Consider the following 16,158-nt stretch of genomic DNA (forward strand, 5'->3'; position numbering starts at 1 on the left):
ACAAAAGGAGTCCTTCGGCTTTGGGAATTTAACAGGAGTTTTGGATTAGTAGGAAAAGGGTAACTAATTCCGTTTGAACATCTGGATCATACAGATGAGTGGTTGGTCAGCACAGGCATACAATCCTCTCTGTGCTTGGCACTGGGGATATCCAGAGGACTTTCCCTAGATGTATACTTGACAAAGAGCAAAAGGGAAAGCACCTCAAGCCCAGCTCAAGGGTGGGTTATTTGCTCCGGCATTGACCTGCACTCCCCTTCTCATGACACATCCAGGTCCCTGCTCGGGACGGCTTCTCCTCGCGCGTCAGCTGCTCGGGCCCGTGGCGGCGGGGCAGAGGGAGAGGACACGGGCGGGCAGCGCTAGAGGAGTGGGAATTCTATCACAGAACGGGGAGAAGCCAAACCCACCGCTCCAAAAGGTAAGATAATTGCAATAAACCCCAGAATTAAGAAGCGGGCCCACGGCCTGCCAGCACCAAGCGGCTCTCCTCGGGCGGCCTCGCCGGGCCGCGGGAGCGACCGCAGCCAGCCGGGAGCAGTGGGAGGAGGAGGAGCGGAGGGAGGAGGCAGCGCTGGCAGCCGGGCGGGGAGGGGGCACGCGGCGCCGAGGAGGAGGAGGACTAAGATGGCCACCAGCCGCCGCGGGGAGCGGCCCCGCTCCCTCCGCGGCCCCCTCGGCGCGGCCCGGCCTTGATGGGGCCGGGACGACCCCGGCGCCCGGACGGTGCAGCAGCAGCGGCGGCGGCGCCTCGCGCCGGAGCCCGCCCGGGAGGAGCCGTCCTCCCGGCCCGGCCCGCACCGCCCGGCCGCCGCGCCGCGTAACCCCCCGAGCCGAGCCCTGCTCGCGGAGAGAGAGCGCAGAGAGGAGAGCGAGGAGGGACGAACCGCCCGCCGCCCCCTCCCCGGGCCGGCACAGCCGCACCGCCGGGACCTCGCTGCCCCCCGGTGAGTGCCCGCTGGCGCTGCCCGCCACCTCCCGGGCCCCGCCGCTTTGTTGCGCCGTCGGCGGGCCCGGGGAGACCCGGCGCCCCCTCGGCCCGGCCGCAGGCCCCGCTCCCCGGGGATGCCGAGCGGCCGGGCCAGGCTGGAGGAGGGGGCGGCGGCGCAGGTGCCGGGGGCGGCCGATCATTGTCACTGCGCGGGCACCCCCCCCCCCCCTCCGGCTCCAATGCAGGGGCCGCGGCCGGGGGGGGGGCCCGGGGGAAGCCCGGGGGTCGCGAAGGAGCCCCGCGAGCGCTGGGCCGCTCTGACCGCCTTTGTTGTGGCTGGGGCGGGCGGGTTTCCCGCGGGAGCCCCGGCGGGGTGCGGGAGGGGCTCGGCGACCCCGGCCCAGGGGAGGCCTGCAGGGAATGTGGGGAGGCCGCCACGGGCCCTGGGCGGCTCACAGACGATGGGTCGGGTCGGCTTCCCCTCCCCTACCGCGTTTTATTTTGATTTTTCATGCGGGTACTGATTTTGGCGGCAGCCTGGAGCTGTCGACCCCGCTGTGCGGCAGGGACATTGAAGTTACAGAACCCGACAGGTTTGTTCCCGGTGCGTCCCTGGGGACAGGGGAGTCGTGGCCCCTGGAGGATTCGGAACGTGTTATTGAGGGGATTTGCGGGGCTGCTGAAGTACCTGCTCCTTGTCTTGAGCGTGGTTTTCGCCCTGCAGTTTTGAGAGGTGGTCCACGCAGTGGAGAGGTTTGCATAGAGACTAGTCAGTTTCAGCTGGGTGCTGAAACCCTGTGTGATGTTCACCTTGAAATGTTAAGACTATAATTTCTAGCTGTGCCTGCATAGCAAAACACTTAAGGAAGAAGTGCAAAGGACTAGATGTATTTATTTTGACCTAGAGTTTCATGAATTATTTAACTGAAATTCTTTTTGCTAACTAGAGTAATTTGCAGGATTTCAGTGTAGACCTGTGAGTCCTGGCCTTATTTTAACGACTGAATTTTGGTTTCTTGGTAATGTTGGTTTGTGATGAGGTCCATTCGTGTCCGTGTATTGGACCATGAAATTTTACTACGAAAAACAAGTGGTGGGTTAAGAGAAGTAGTTTTTGCATGTTGTAGCTAACAGAAGTTATTTTTCTTCACCAAAGCTGGGTTGCTCCCTGATGCCTGTGCATGCTTCTGTGCCCAGTTAAGGCTGTACAGCTGTAGGATATTCCTGAGCTCACAGAATCCTGTGAGCCTCTGCAGAGAGCCAGCTTGATTGCATCCTTGGCACAATTTGGTGACAAGCTAGCAGTATGTTGAAGTAGGCTATGTGAACAAATTGTACAGTCTGTGAACTGACATTTCTGCAATGTCTCATTCATCCTGCACCATCTTGGTAGACATACAGCATTTGAAGATATGAACTTACCTGCTGTGGGAGCTGGTCAGTGGCAGTAAGCCAGCTAAGTGTCTTTCTTTGCTTTTAGGTTGTAGGCAGGCAGGCATCGTCTCCTGGAAGTGTGTCCATGTTCATGTGGCATTGTGCCTTTGTTCTGTGGCCCTGGTCAAGATGTGCTGGCAGTCCAAATTCACGTTGCATGTTTGGACTGTGAGTGGGGGTCTCCTCACTGTGTGGTGTGAGTCTGTTGAGCTCATTTGGAGCCAGCTCTGGAATACTCAACACTGTTGATAACAAGGTGTTTTGGGTAGAAGAATCCCTCCAATATCAGATTGGAGGATTGTATTCTCTTTGGTATGTGTTTGCTATGAACTGGGCACATTTGCTTTTCTAGTTGGGCAATTTTAGGCTTCTAGACTTGGAATAAAAATGTAGTATGTTTTGATTCTTATGGTCATATTGCATCTCTTAGCCAGCTGATTATCTAGTTAATCATGATGCTGCTGTGACTTAGTATCTTCAGCACCCATTTGAAGATGTAATACAACATTTCTGTATCAAGGTTTAAGTAAGGGTTGGTGTGTCCAGTCAGTTGTTTGTTTCCAGTTCAGTACATTGAGATCAGCTACTTGGTAGTTCTGCTACCACACAGTACTAGGGAAAGAGAACGGGACTGTGGGAAAAGAACGCTTGTCTTTTTGTTCAAAGTGGTAGCAGAAAGATGCTAAATAAAAAAATAATTATAGTAATTGATAATTTCAACCTTGATATAACAAGGCTACATTATCTCGGTATAGGAGTGGTCTGAGAAGGTGATGTGACAGCTGCCTGTGTGGCTATTCAAACCTTGGTACTTAATTCTGGCTTAGTGGAGCTAAACTGGCACGAGTGTGCAAGGTAAGCAGGTCTTCAGGATGTATTGATGTGTGTTGCTGTTAGAGGAATTCAGCAGTGTGTTTCAGATCCAGCAGCCTTGCATTAACTAATTCACAGTTTTCCACAAGTGTTCTGTGGGGTTTCTAGCGTTCAGGAAACTTTCAGTGGTGCTTTATGTGCAGGGAATGGGGGTGAGTGTGGACAGAAGTTCTGCTTACCCTTTGAAATGCTCAGGACTGTCATGAGATTATTTGGAAACTTTGGTGTTGTAACATGGTGTTTCACTTCCCAAATATTGATATGAGTTGTTCTGTGGCTGGATTTTGGGCTGTTACTTTGGGTTCTGAAGATATGCTAAGCTGAAAAATGTAAAGAGAAAAAAGTGATTCCCCCTTGGGTGGTTAAATTGTCAGACGACAAATCTGTTCATGTTAATTAGCATGTTCATGTCTGTAAGTGATTTTTCAGTCCCTATTACAAAATAGTGGAAATACTGTTTCAGCAATGGCCTTTGACTTGCAGGACTTCCTGCCATGAGGAAGTCTTGTGTCATTTGTCCAAAATAAACAGATTTTGAAGAGTTCAGATAAAGTATGCTGTGAGAAACCATACATCTAAGTCACAATTTACCCCCTATTGCTTGCTTACTTCTCTGATAATTATTACCATGGAAGTCTGTTCTTATGGTATGTTACTAGAATGTAACTTGCATTTTGTAATGGGATAGAATGTAACTTGAATTTTGTAATGGGAAGTAGAATTTTCTGTTGGTCCACATACAATTTCTGGCTATGTGTGTAGGTGGAAAACAAATTATTTCCTCATTGCTTTAATATAGAAGCTTTTGACTTCACTGGTTTCCTTCTTGATTCTTTTTTTTTCATGCTGCTGGTGTTGCTGATTGCAATAGTACACTATTGGAAGTGTCCAAGTTATGACAAATACATACAAATGTCAGTTTCTTTGTGTTTGGAATGCTGGTTTAAGAAGTATTTTTTTGTTACTTATCTGTCCTGAGTGACCAACAGCTTGAGTCTATAAGCCTTCATGTGTTGAAGGACTGAGGTGCATTGATGTAAGATTGTCATATCTCCTGGAACAGCTCTCTTTAACTTTGTCATTTCATTTACAGTATCATAATGCAAGAGTGAAACTGTTTATCTTCTGCTGGAGACTTTCATCCTGCTGCTGGGCTGTTCATACCTTGTCCAGGCTGGGGAGGACATGATAAGGTTCCTGTGTGCATTTGTTTTAAGCTGCTGTCCCACAGACAGCACAAAGTGTTGCCATGTCCTTTTTTTGGTACAAAATCCTGCTGGCAGGATGTAACATTTTAACTGAAGTCGCTGCTGGGGAGGTGAGAGCAGCTTCTTGGCTCAGGTGAGAGCCCTGCAAGCTTTGCAGGCCTGAGTGTGCGTTAGTGGTGATCCAGCCTTGAGAGCATCTGTTTGGCAAGTGACCCATGTTTGATGGGGCAGTAGTGCAGGCTTTGGCTTTTTAGTCGTGTTCCCTGTTCTTCTGGGTATTGCAGGTAAATGTGTACAGCAGCTCCCTGGTACAAACAGGGCCTTGGTGACTGCTCTGAGGACTGAATGGCAGCATCTTGCTGGGGAGGGCAGGGTGTAGTCTCAGGTGCTGGTGTCACTGTTGGGGGAACTTTGTTATTCCAAGAGCTAGGAGCTCTTGGCTGGTATCAAGGCTTTCAGAACAAGTGAGAAGGGCTGCTTTGTCCAGTCCAAAGAAGGAAGAATAGGTCTTGTTCCTTTTCTATTTGCTTTGCTCTAAGTATGCAGGAGATTTTTTTTTCTTTCCTTCAAGTCTTTTGTGAGTGAAGATGACCTACATCTTTAGTTTTTTCCCATGAAAGCTCTGGGACAAAATTTTCTGATGTTGTTCTGTGTGCAAATGTGCAGTTGACATGATTTTTGACCATTGTGCTGATGTTTTTGAAGTTTTGAATGACAGCAGGGAATATTTTTGGCTTTTTCTTATGGTGTATTTTTTCTTTTTTTCTCTCCCTACCTGTTGAGCAAAGCTGTGATAGTGGAAGTAAAACTGTATTGAGATTTGGGCGGGGGAAAAGTTTGATGTTTTGGAATTACTTTATTCCAGTGAGAGCTACATGCTATCTTTTGGGATCTTTCTCATATGAGGGAAGAGGGGTTTGACTGCTTTGCTGGTTTTGGTGTTTCATCACTACCCTGTGATGGATTTCTGCCTGTCTTAAGCATGTGACTTGTAATGCTTCTCACATATCGCAGAATAGAAACAGATTTGCAGAACTTGCACATGTAAAAAATACCTTCTGAAATTTCAAATGCACTAGAACAGTATTGTGCTAGGAAAGAGGGAATTGTGTGGAAGCCATAAACAATAAGGGATGTTGAGTGGTAGGAAGACAAGTGTCTTCTCATTTCTGGGCAAATTTTAAGAAATGTCAGTGAAAGATGAGATGGATGCATCTGAATTATAACAATCAGAAATGCATTAATAGGATCTTTAGTTCTTACACCATCACAAATATTATTTCCATTGTTGTTACAATATGACATGGAAAAAGCTTTGATCAGGTTGGCTAACCTAATGTACAGACAATAATAAATTTGAAAACACATAGAAAAAGTGGATTTTCCAGGTGGGTTATTTCATCCCTTTCTATCTTGCTCTACAGATTTTTTTTTTTTTGTTGCACTGTAAGCATGTAAGAGATAAATTCCTGCTTTTTCAGGCTGGGTGAGTATTCATCAGTTCCATGGGTAACTTAAGCTTCTTTTTCCAATTCTAAGACATCCACCTTAGAAAAGTCAGACCCATTTAACTATAAAGCTGGTCCCTCTGTTGAATCATACATTTTCTTACTAAGGGCTGTAACAGTTTTGATTTTGAATTTGCATTTGAGGATTTGTAGTGAAGGATTTCAGAATTAAGAGGGAGTTAGCAACATTGATCCTTATCTTAAACCAGCTATATCAAATAAGCAAATGGGAAAAAAACCCCAAACCTTCAGAGCTGACAATTTGGTAGTGCAAAGATAGACACATGGCTAGAAGGAGAAGAAACTCCTACACGTTCTTAGGTGTTTTGGGTTTTTTTTGGGTCTTTCAATTTTGGAATGTGATGACTTCAGTGAGAGTGTAGATCAGTAGCTCTTGAGAAAAATGTACATCTGGCTTTCTATTTTACTGCAGCTTTTGTCAGAGTGATCACCATGCATTGGGTATGAGAGAGTAGCTCTACCTAGTGCTGCTTTTCTCAGTATCGTTCTGCCAGGTGGAATGTGGGTGCAAGTGAACCATGTTTTATGTTCTTACATTACCAGATGATTTATTATTTTCATCTGAAGACATGGTGAAAATCTCGCTGTTGTCCGAAGCAGGATGGTTTGATTTGTGTGAATAGGTGATGGCATGTTGCTCCAGAAAGTGGAATGTGTTTGAATGCCATGGTGATAAATAGTGTTGCTTTTTATCCCTGGTTCTTGTTGAGAACCAAAATCTGAGCTCACAGATGGGCTGGAACAGGAAGAGAGGGTTTGTACAGCAGGAACTTCCTAAAGTCTGTGTTTGGTTATTTGGCACTGTAAGCATATCCTTCTTTTTTTGTTTAATTTGCGATAAGGGGAATAGTAGGAGAAATTGCAGGCCTAAGCAAATGCCTAGGGTATCCAGAGGATATGTTATTTAGAGGATAGAGAGGGATAAAATATGCCAAAGTATCAGCTTGGGTTGGTAATAAAACTTTCTAAAGACTTTTAAAGTGCTTGGATGATGGGCAATCCCGAAAGGGAGAGACTGTTCAGAGTGCCTTAGGTGAAGTTCCCTGAGAAGGTTAATCAGATGTAAGTGCACTTGGCATAATGAGCCTGAGCTTTTTGTCTGTGGTTTATTAGACCAGTGGGGAGTATCAGCCTGTGGTAGAGAGCTGTTCTAGGTGAAGCTTGCTTTTATGATAGGGAGGCAGCAGTGGCAGTACCAGTTCATGTGATTCCTACAGCCAAGGGATGCAGAGCAAGGAGGGGGCCAGCGATGCGTGGAAGTAAGCTCAGAAATTATACTTAGGTTTAGGGGAAAAACCCCAAGAAACAAACAAAAACAACACCCCCAAAAAGCCCCAACAAAACCCTCTAAAACAAAAAAATCAAACTGAACAGTTGCCTGAAGACAACCAAAGGAGTATTGGAACCAAGAGAAAGGAATTCACCACCTTGATAGCATTGAGTGCCATTGATGGTCTTAGGATTTGGTTCTGCGTTTGTATGCTTGCCAAGGCTTGTTTACTTCTAATGGGATTTTAAGGAGGTCCTTGGGTCTTCAAGTGAGAGCCAGGAACGAGGTGAGGCCTTGGTTTGTATTTGCATGAGTGCAGAGAGTACAGAATGTATCACATGGCAGAATGACAGACAAAACAGCTGAAGAGTGCATTTCTTAATGTGAAAGTTGGGCCTTTTGTTGTTCTCAGAGTTGAAGTGTCATAGTGTAGGCCCTCAGTAGAGAGATTGGCTCAAGTTACGGCTTTTAAAGCATTGAAAGCACAAAGCAAATTGATTTCTTTTTTGATTTTGAGCCTTAAGCATGCAGTTGTCATTTTTTCCCCACAGCTTGTGAGGGTTACGTCATCTTTGGAATCTTCACATGGCAAAATTCTCTGAGCTGGAGTGCCACAGGTATGAGACTGAGAAAGCTGTGATCAGAGCTGGTAATATTCTTGTCATCACTGGTTTCCTGTCTGATAAGGTGACTGAGGAGGAGTGAAATTTATTTTATTTGGGAGTTTCTTTACACTTGCAGAAGAAAGAATGCCTATCTGAACAGACAGAAGTAAACATTTGTTATAATTTTATAAGCAGTTATGTGGAATAGGCATAGAAACCGTTTTGGTATTGCATCACAAGTTGAATACAGATACTTGAGTCAGCAGTTGAGCAGTGAGCCACAGTACAAATGTAAAAACAAAGTCTCTATGGGTATGGTCTAAGAAAATGATAATTTGCCTGTTAATTAGGTTTGCGAAAGTTTCTTTTTAACAGTTCTGAGCAGTGAGCCTAAGCCAGTGATGAATACTTAATTTAGATTTTGAGTGGGTCATGAAGTAACCAGGGAGTATCTTCTCAAGCTTTTCATTAGATTAGAGTGTGTAAAGCAACATGTCTTATGTTGACTGTAGCAATTTCTGTAGACAGAAATATTTTGCTTGCATTTCTTTCCAGCAACATAGCCATGTTCCCAGCAGTGTTGGATCAAGACAGGGGAGACCATGGCTTCCCTGTTGTCTGTTGAAAGCCCTTGTAGTTCAGCTGGTGGTGTTTTTGTACAGACAGGACTCTGGATGTGCTGTATAAGTAACAGGATTTTTTATTTTTTACTTACTTGTACAGTGTCAGGGTTTATCCCCAGCTGGTAACCAAGCCCCATGGAGCCACTTGCTCACTTGCACTGCACCAGGAATGGGGAGGGAGTCAGAAGGGTAAAAGCTGGAAAACTTGTGGGTTGAAATCAAGGCATTTTAACAGGGAAAGCAAAAGCCACACACACAAGCTGAGTGAAACAAGGAATGGATTCCCTGCTTCCTATGGGCTGACCAGCTTTCTCCAGGACAGCAGAGCCCCATCATGCATAACCATTTATTTGGAAGATGAATACCATCACTCCCCTTTCCTTCTTCCCCTCACTTTGTATACTTGGCATGATGTCACATGGTCTGGAATATCCCTTTGGCCAGCTGGGATCACCTGTCTGGGCAGTGTCTCCTCCCACCATCCCAAGCATCCTCAGCTTCCTTGCTGGTGTGGCTGGTACAAAGGGCAGAACAGGCCCTGGCTCTGTGTGAGCACTGCTCAGCTATAACAAAAACATCTCTGTATTATCAACCCTGAGTTCAGCATAAATCCAGAACACACCCCCTACCAGCCACTCTGAATAAAATGAACTCTACTCCAGCCAAAGTCAGCACATAAACTTCTCTGGTATGAATTGGGATGGCCTACTGATCAGTTAAACCCTAAAGTTATAACCTGTTTCTATTTCAGTAAAGCACATATACATATATTGTATGCTTCAAATACAGATGATGATGTGAATGTTTAGGTTTTTGTTTGTTTGGGTTTGGTTGCATTTTTTCTCCTTTTTAATAAAAGGAAGCAGAGGAGGTGTGTGTACTGCAAGTAACGTACTTGGAAAAATCTTTTTAGTCTAGCTATGTGTCTTTGCATTGTGATCTTTCTTTAGAGGAGGAGATCAATATAGTTGATGTTTGTCTGAAGTAGCTCAAATTGAGTAGAGAATATACCAAGGTGAGGGTTTAGGTTCCTCTGGAACAAACAGAATAAATTTAAAAGATGAAAACACACTTTCACTTTCCTGTCTATCCTCTTTTCCATGATCCTTTGCAGGATGAAGTTGAACTTGCCACCTGAGTAAGGATAAACATTTGAAATGAAAACGTAATTAGCAGGGAGTATGAGAATAAGCTTATTTAAATAATTTAGGAAAAGAAAAGGGTGCCATCATTAGTAGGTGTTCATATTGTGTGGAATTCAGCCTAGAGTTGTCTTGTTGCATTAAGCTGAGGGTTGTGGTGCTGAGGTGGAAGTCCCTAAACATGCTTGTTGTCTGCCTTTGAAATACAATGAGTAGGAAAGTGGAGCACCTCAAGCACTGCAGGCTCGTAGTAAATTGAAATGCATTTTTTTGACTTGGTTCAACAGACTGCTGCTGTCTCTGAATACTAATCTTTATTATGTGATGTGAGGAAGGACTCATCTTAAATTTTGAGTTCACCTGGAAAAGTTTGAACACACTGGACAAGTTTTGGTTGGAAGGGACATCTGTAATCGTGCTTGAAGCAGGACATTTGCAGAGGTTGGGAACATGGTGCTTGAGGCCTGACTTTTTACAGAAAGAGGTAAGGGTATGGGACAAGTTTTTTAAATGCTTAAAATAGCAAATGAAGACATAGGAATATTTCATGTCCACTGTGAAGCTCAGTGGCAGATAGGCAGAGAGTGATATTTTTTCTCTACATGATACTGAAGATAGTAAAATAATTTTTAATGTGGTAGGCTATGAAAGTACTGGATATTTTACTGTAACTGGTTTTTTGTCCACTTGTGGGCTTATAACTGGTCTGTGGCTCAGACTTGTGTGTTTGCTCTTGGAGTGGTGGGCAGCAGTGATGTGCCAGCAGTGGCTGAGGGAAACCTTGTTGAAAAGTGAGCACAGCTTGCAGAGGGCTGTTACCTCTACCCAGGAGAAAGCAAGCTGCTTTTGTAGACTTAAACAAATTAATTACAAACAAGTGCCCTTTGACCCTTTTACTTGGCTTAGGGTGGGTGTTCAAAGAAATAAGCCTGCACTTCATCAGGTGGAGAAGTACAGGAGCTTGGTCAGGAGCACCCTGACTCAACCGAAAGTTTGCTATTAACTTGGAGCATGTCAAGAACACTGGTCAGAAGTCACACTTTCTTGTTAAAGCATTAAATAATGTTGGATGAGAAGTCTCTGAACAACCCATGTTTTTAAAAGAACTGCACTGTTTGGGGTTCATGAATGGCCTTGATATTTAAAGAAGAAAAGTAGGTGCACAGTGTGCATTTTCTTACTAACGTGTGAAGACTGTCTTTGAGTAGTTTTCTGTATAAATGTTTCAGGAAGATTGCTCTGTCTACATGAACGGAAAATGGAGGCATGATGCAAACTTTTTTTTTCTGTGCTATTTTCTCTTTAATTGAAGTATTGCGGTTATTTTTTAGTCTGGACAAGAGGTATTTGTTTGCATGTATCTTGAATTTTGTAGAATTTTTTGCCTTCTTTTAAATTTTGTTAGTATGGTGATGTCCAGTTTGCCAGTTAACAAGCAAAAGTCTACCAATAAAAAGTGAAACCAGCAAAATAGGTCCCTTTCCCTCTGTCCCTAGCTTCTTTATTAGCAGCATGTAAGTAGGAGAAGAAAAACCATAGTGTGACAAACAAGACACGAGGATTTTGTTTTGACCATTTTACTGTAACTCTTATTCTTTGGGTTAAAAATAAGTTGTGTTGCCCTCCAGCTCTCCTCTCAGGTACTGTTAGAATAATGCTTAGGCTGAGCTGTGTGGAGTGTATGTGCTTACAGATATTGCAATAATACTGTTCCTTACTCCTCTCTTGCAGAAGGAATGTGGTGTTCTCACCCTCCCTTTCCTTTTTCATTGCTTATGCTTATGTTGATGTTAGTTTATACCATTTGTAACAAATACTCCTGAGATGGGACTCTAAGACGTCAAAGAAAATATTGAACAGGTCTGGGAAGATGGTGGCAAAGCTTCATCATGAGCTGAAGGCTTGTACTAAGTATGTAGGCTTGTACTATTGTCTCAAAATTTATACCTCTTAATAGGTTACTCTCATTTTCTGTTTGTTTTGAAATGTCATGTTGATTCATCTTGAAGAATAGCTAGCCAGGTTTAAATTAGTTTTTATTTCAATAAAAAGGCATGGTAAAGGAAGAGGTAAGGACAGAGAACATGGGCGTTCCGGAGCAATATCTGAAAAACATTTGTACTGGAGCCCTGTAATTACAGTATGTTACAGCTTTTCACTCTGTATGGTGTCCTTTCTTAGTTGAAAACAACTGCCTTTTGAAGAATCTGTTGTTTCAGTTGTGATGATCAGCTTTGAATGACTGTAATGGTTTTTTGCTGTAAGAAATGATTATCTACATAAGCAGTGCTGCAATGGTTGCAACATCTTTTATTTGAATGGAGGTATCTCTTTTAAAAAGATGCTCAGTGTAATTCATGGCTGTGAGTTAAGGGGGAATCTTACATGGTTAATAATGTGTTCTCCTGGCCAGTTACCAGTCCTAAGAGGTTTCATTTTCATACTGAAAGTGAGTTTGCTCACTTTCCAGTAGGTGTTGTAATGCCATTATCTGCTTGGTCCAAGAGCCCTGAGCTGTATAAATATGATCTGCATGCAGAGATGCCGACTCAGGCTCTTTTTAGCTTTATCTTGACCTTCAATTATAAATTTAGCTTTCAGTAATAAAATATATTTAAGTGTTTGGTAGTCATTTGTATTCTTGTTGCTCTCTTGAGCTATAAGAAGGCTGACCTTTAGATGTCTCAGAGTAGTCTGTTGGTGTGCTGGTTTGTGCAGTAATATTTCTTGCCTGCTTTGAAACCCTCCCCTCCTTCCCCAGTTCAGGGATGCCTCCTACTGCCCTCGAGGGTCATGTAACTTACGTCACCATGGGTGTGCTGGTTCTTTTGGGATTTGTGTTCTGTGTGTTCAGATCCCTGCTTCCCAATCTGGTTTCTAGCACATAGCCATGCATTTGGAGGTACTAAAATGGGTATGATTGGAAGGTGCCCTGTCTGCAAAGAGGTGCAAATAATTGTATCCAAATAATTGTTTTGTAATTACCATCTACTCCCCCAGGGTGCTCATCCAGATACATGAATTACTGGCTTCTATTTCTCATATTAGCTGGTGTACCTTTAATGTGATTAAAGGTAGGTTGCTGAGCTGAAGGTATCAGTTTAATGGTGCTGAGCAGCATGTGCCAGTTCTGGTAGTGACTTGAGTATATTCATGTGAAGATACCATGCTTATCTCAAAGTGATCAATTTAATAATGCAGGTGAGATAGCCATCTTTCTCAGAGACATTCATATATGCTGTCAAATCTGAACTAATATAGCTTGTCTAAATAACATTATCACCATTATCGTAGTCACAATTCAGTCTCAAAATGGTAGAAATTTACTCACTCAACCCAGTAGGTGAGGGCTTGGAGGGAGTTGGGGTTTTGTCTGTTTGCTTGGTTTGTGAGGTTTGGTGTTGTTTTGATGTTTTTTGTGGTGCTGTGTTTTGTTTTGTTGTTATTGGAGTGAAGGTTTTTTTGTTTAATTTCCCCTCAATAGTTTAAGCATGCCAGAATTTCAGAATATGAGGTCCTCCCAGTATTAAACCAGTTTGTTTCTTTCTGGCTTCTGGTATGCTGGTTGTATTGTCAACAGGGCAGGGAGATGGAAGTGGAGACGAAGCAGTGCTGGTTGTGCTGCAGTAGGTCTTGGAAGACAGTTTCTCTTCTGAACTGTCTTCATTGATCTGCAAACTTAAGAAAATTGTGTTGCAATCATCATGCAATGCTCTTTTCCTCATCTTTCAGTTTAGGGAATAGCACTAGTCAGTCTCGCTTGGACATTGACAGAGGTTTGTCCCTGCTCTTTAATTGTATGAGAGGTTGATTAAATTTAAGAAGTAATATTTCTTTTGTACCTCTGACACTTTGCTCTTCAGTCACCCTGAGTGTGGGATCTCAGCATCTGAGTCCTGAGATGCCGAGCCACCGAGACCACCCTTGGGGGGCTCGGGAGTCCTGGAATGTTGCCAGAAGTGTCTGGTGGCTGGACTTTGACCCTACACGGGAGACGACACCTGTATGAGGATAGGAGGACTTCACCGGGGTGAATGGTGAAGGGATTAGTTAATTAGAGGGTGAGACACAGGGTTTAGGATTTATGTACAGGGGGGTTTAGAGAAGTAAGATGGAGGAATTGGGGCGTGTCATGTCCTTCTTCTTCTTCTTCTTCTCCTCCATCTTCTTTGGTGATGGTGGCACTTTTGGATTGGTCATTACTAAAAGTGCACCCGGCAATAAGAATAAATGGTATTGGGGAAAAATGATAAATATTGTACACGTAACCATGGGTATAAAGATAGGTGGCTGTACGGGGGGCGGCACAGTGTGCTCATGGCTGACTGCTGAGCAGACCTCTGTCGGGCAGAAAGAAAATCTTTTAGATAAACAATTAATAAACATAAAAACCGAAAGAAGAACTGAAGTCTCGTCCTTTGAAACGCGGGCTGCCCCAAGGCCACTCCGGGCCTTTCCAGGCCCTTCAAACAGCCGAAAACCGACACCTGAGTTTTCATTTGTTCTCTTTGTTGCCTTCCTCCTTCACGTGGCTGTTTAGTGACACCTTTTTACCCTTGTGCCCTGCTGGGTGCTTGTTGCTTGGTGGAGTTCTCCCTTTGGGCTGATGAGGAGGAGGTGCTCTCTGAAGGTACTTTAGATTATCAACATGGCTATAGGTTTTTCAGCCACTTGCTAGCAGAATGCTGACAAGTCTGGACAAGCAGACAGAAGGAATGTGTCAGCTTGCCACAAGCAAGAACCCGGCTGAGTGACCCATCTCTGTTTCACAGTTAGTGTTTCTCTTGCAGTGTTTGTTCTTGTAAGTCTGGCATGTAAGTGCTACTGTTGCTCCTGGGAGTGCTTTAAATGAAACAAATGCATTAATTCCGCTTCCTGGCCCAGTGAGTTTGGTTTGTTTGTCTTTTAATATTTCGCTCTTGCAAAAAATGCTGCTTATGAGAGCAAGCAGACTTGTGTGCGTGTATCTGTGCTGGTTTGTCACAGCATTCATTTATCCATTCTGCTGGTTTGAGAGATTTTTTTGGGTTTTTTTTGTGCAGCTTAATCTCAATTGTATAATGATCCTGATCTGCCCTTGAAAGAAAATTATGCTTTATGGACTTTCTGCAGGTCTGTTGCTGATCCAGACTGCTGGGCTTCTGTTTTAAAACAAGTGCTTTGGATTCATGCCAAAATATTGCTTGGAAAAAGATTGCTACAGAGAATTCCTCCGGAGTCCTCCTGAAAATGCATCCGAGCAGGGAAGAAACCACAGATAGCAACATGGGCCTTATGCACTTGGACCCATCTCAAAACTTGCTCCTCCACCCTTTTTTTTTTTTTTTAATATGGAGACCTTATTATCATTAAAAATCAAAGGGAGAATAAACTGAAGACTAAATAGATTTTTTTTTCTCCTCTTAATTGCTTCTAATAAGTTCAGTTCACCTAAATCCAGGATATTGTTGATGTTCTAAATAATATTGCTTTTTTTAGACAAATCATTTGTTGTTATTTTTGTTTCAGCATGTACATGCGTGGGTAATTTGGGATTAGTATAATTGTTTCTGATTAATAGAATCTGCAATGGCTTCCTTTTGTCCATAGGATTGGTGATCAGTGAGTTAACTTCAGTTTTATGCAATATATGTAAATCCTAAATCCTAATTTTGTTTCATGTTCATTTCTTTTTGACTAGGATGATGTAAGGATGATGTTTTGTGTTTTTTTCTTTTGGTGCACAGGAGAGTTGTTGAGACTTGACAGGTTCAGGAAGTGATATATTCTTCATTGCTTTTTTTTTTTTTAGGCCAAAACACAGTAAGCTTTGGGATTTTCTAGATTATGCTACTGACAAAGCAGGCAAAAGCCTTTTAATGATTTAAAAAGAAAAACAAATGACAGTTATTTTCATTATTTTATGCTATTGTTGCCTTCATTTTGTTACCTCCTCCAAAACTAAGCTTTAGTGTTATAAAACAGGAATAATCGGATTTGAACATCTGTATTTGAGGTTCTCATGGTTTAAGTAAATAGGTTTTCAGGACTTGTGTGTCCACAGAATTATAGTCCATCTTCCATTTTCCATCTCCTTCATGCCTTCTGGATGCATCTCCTTTTCTTCCTCCTGAATCCAGAATTTGCCTGCTCAATTTTGTCAATTTTTTCCAAGTCACTGATAATTGCCTTTTGGGTTTTTTCCTCTTTCTTTCTGGTTTGCTCTTTTCTCTCTTCCTCCTTTGAGGAAAGAGATAGATGTAATGTAATGGGGAAGATTTTTCAGGACCTAGAATGAGTCTCAATTCCATTTGCAAAGCCTGAAGACAAATTACCAGGATGTAAAAAGCCTGGAGTCTTAGGAGGGCTTCTGCAGTGAGTCTGAGTTAGTTGTGCTTCCATTCTTTATTGGAAAAGAGATCATTATAGACTTGGAGTATCTGATGGTGGATGATTAAGTTAAGAGAAACTGCTCATCAGCTGAGCTGCACAGAGGGCAGAATTCACCTCTCGCAAGGGTCTGAACCCAGCTGTCCAAAATCAAGATAGACGTGGAATGCCCCT

General features: G+C 43.4%; 1 protein-coding gene across 4 annotated transcripts in view; it reads left to right on the top strand.

Annotated features, from left to right (window-relative positions):
- The first annotated feature begins 400 nt into the window (after positions 1-400).
- WDFY3 (WD repeat and FYVE domain containing 3) overlaps positions 401-16,158 on the top strand; it is a 156,734-nt gene continuing 140,976 nt past the window's right edge. For 3 of the 4 annotated variants that reach the window (XM_074540764.1, XM_074540763.1, XM_074540766.1), the window contains exon 1: positions 578-947. The gene's annotated coding sequence lies outside the window, so the exon portion shown is untranslated. Of the gene's footprint in view, positions 422-577; positions 948-16,158 lie in introns of those variants that run through there. The other variant, XM_074540765.1, reaches the window with a different exon arrangement.

This window comes from Zonotrichia albicollis, chromosome 5 (assembly GCF_047830755.1).
Source record: "Zonotrichia albicollis isolate bZonAlb1 chromosome 5, bZonAlb1.hap1, whole genome shotgun sequence".
Classification (NCBI taxonomy): domain Eukaryota; kingdom Metazoa; phylum Chordata; class Aves; order Passeriformes; family Passerellidae; genus Zonotrichia; species Zonotrichia albicollis.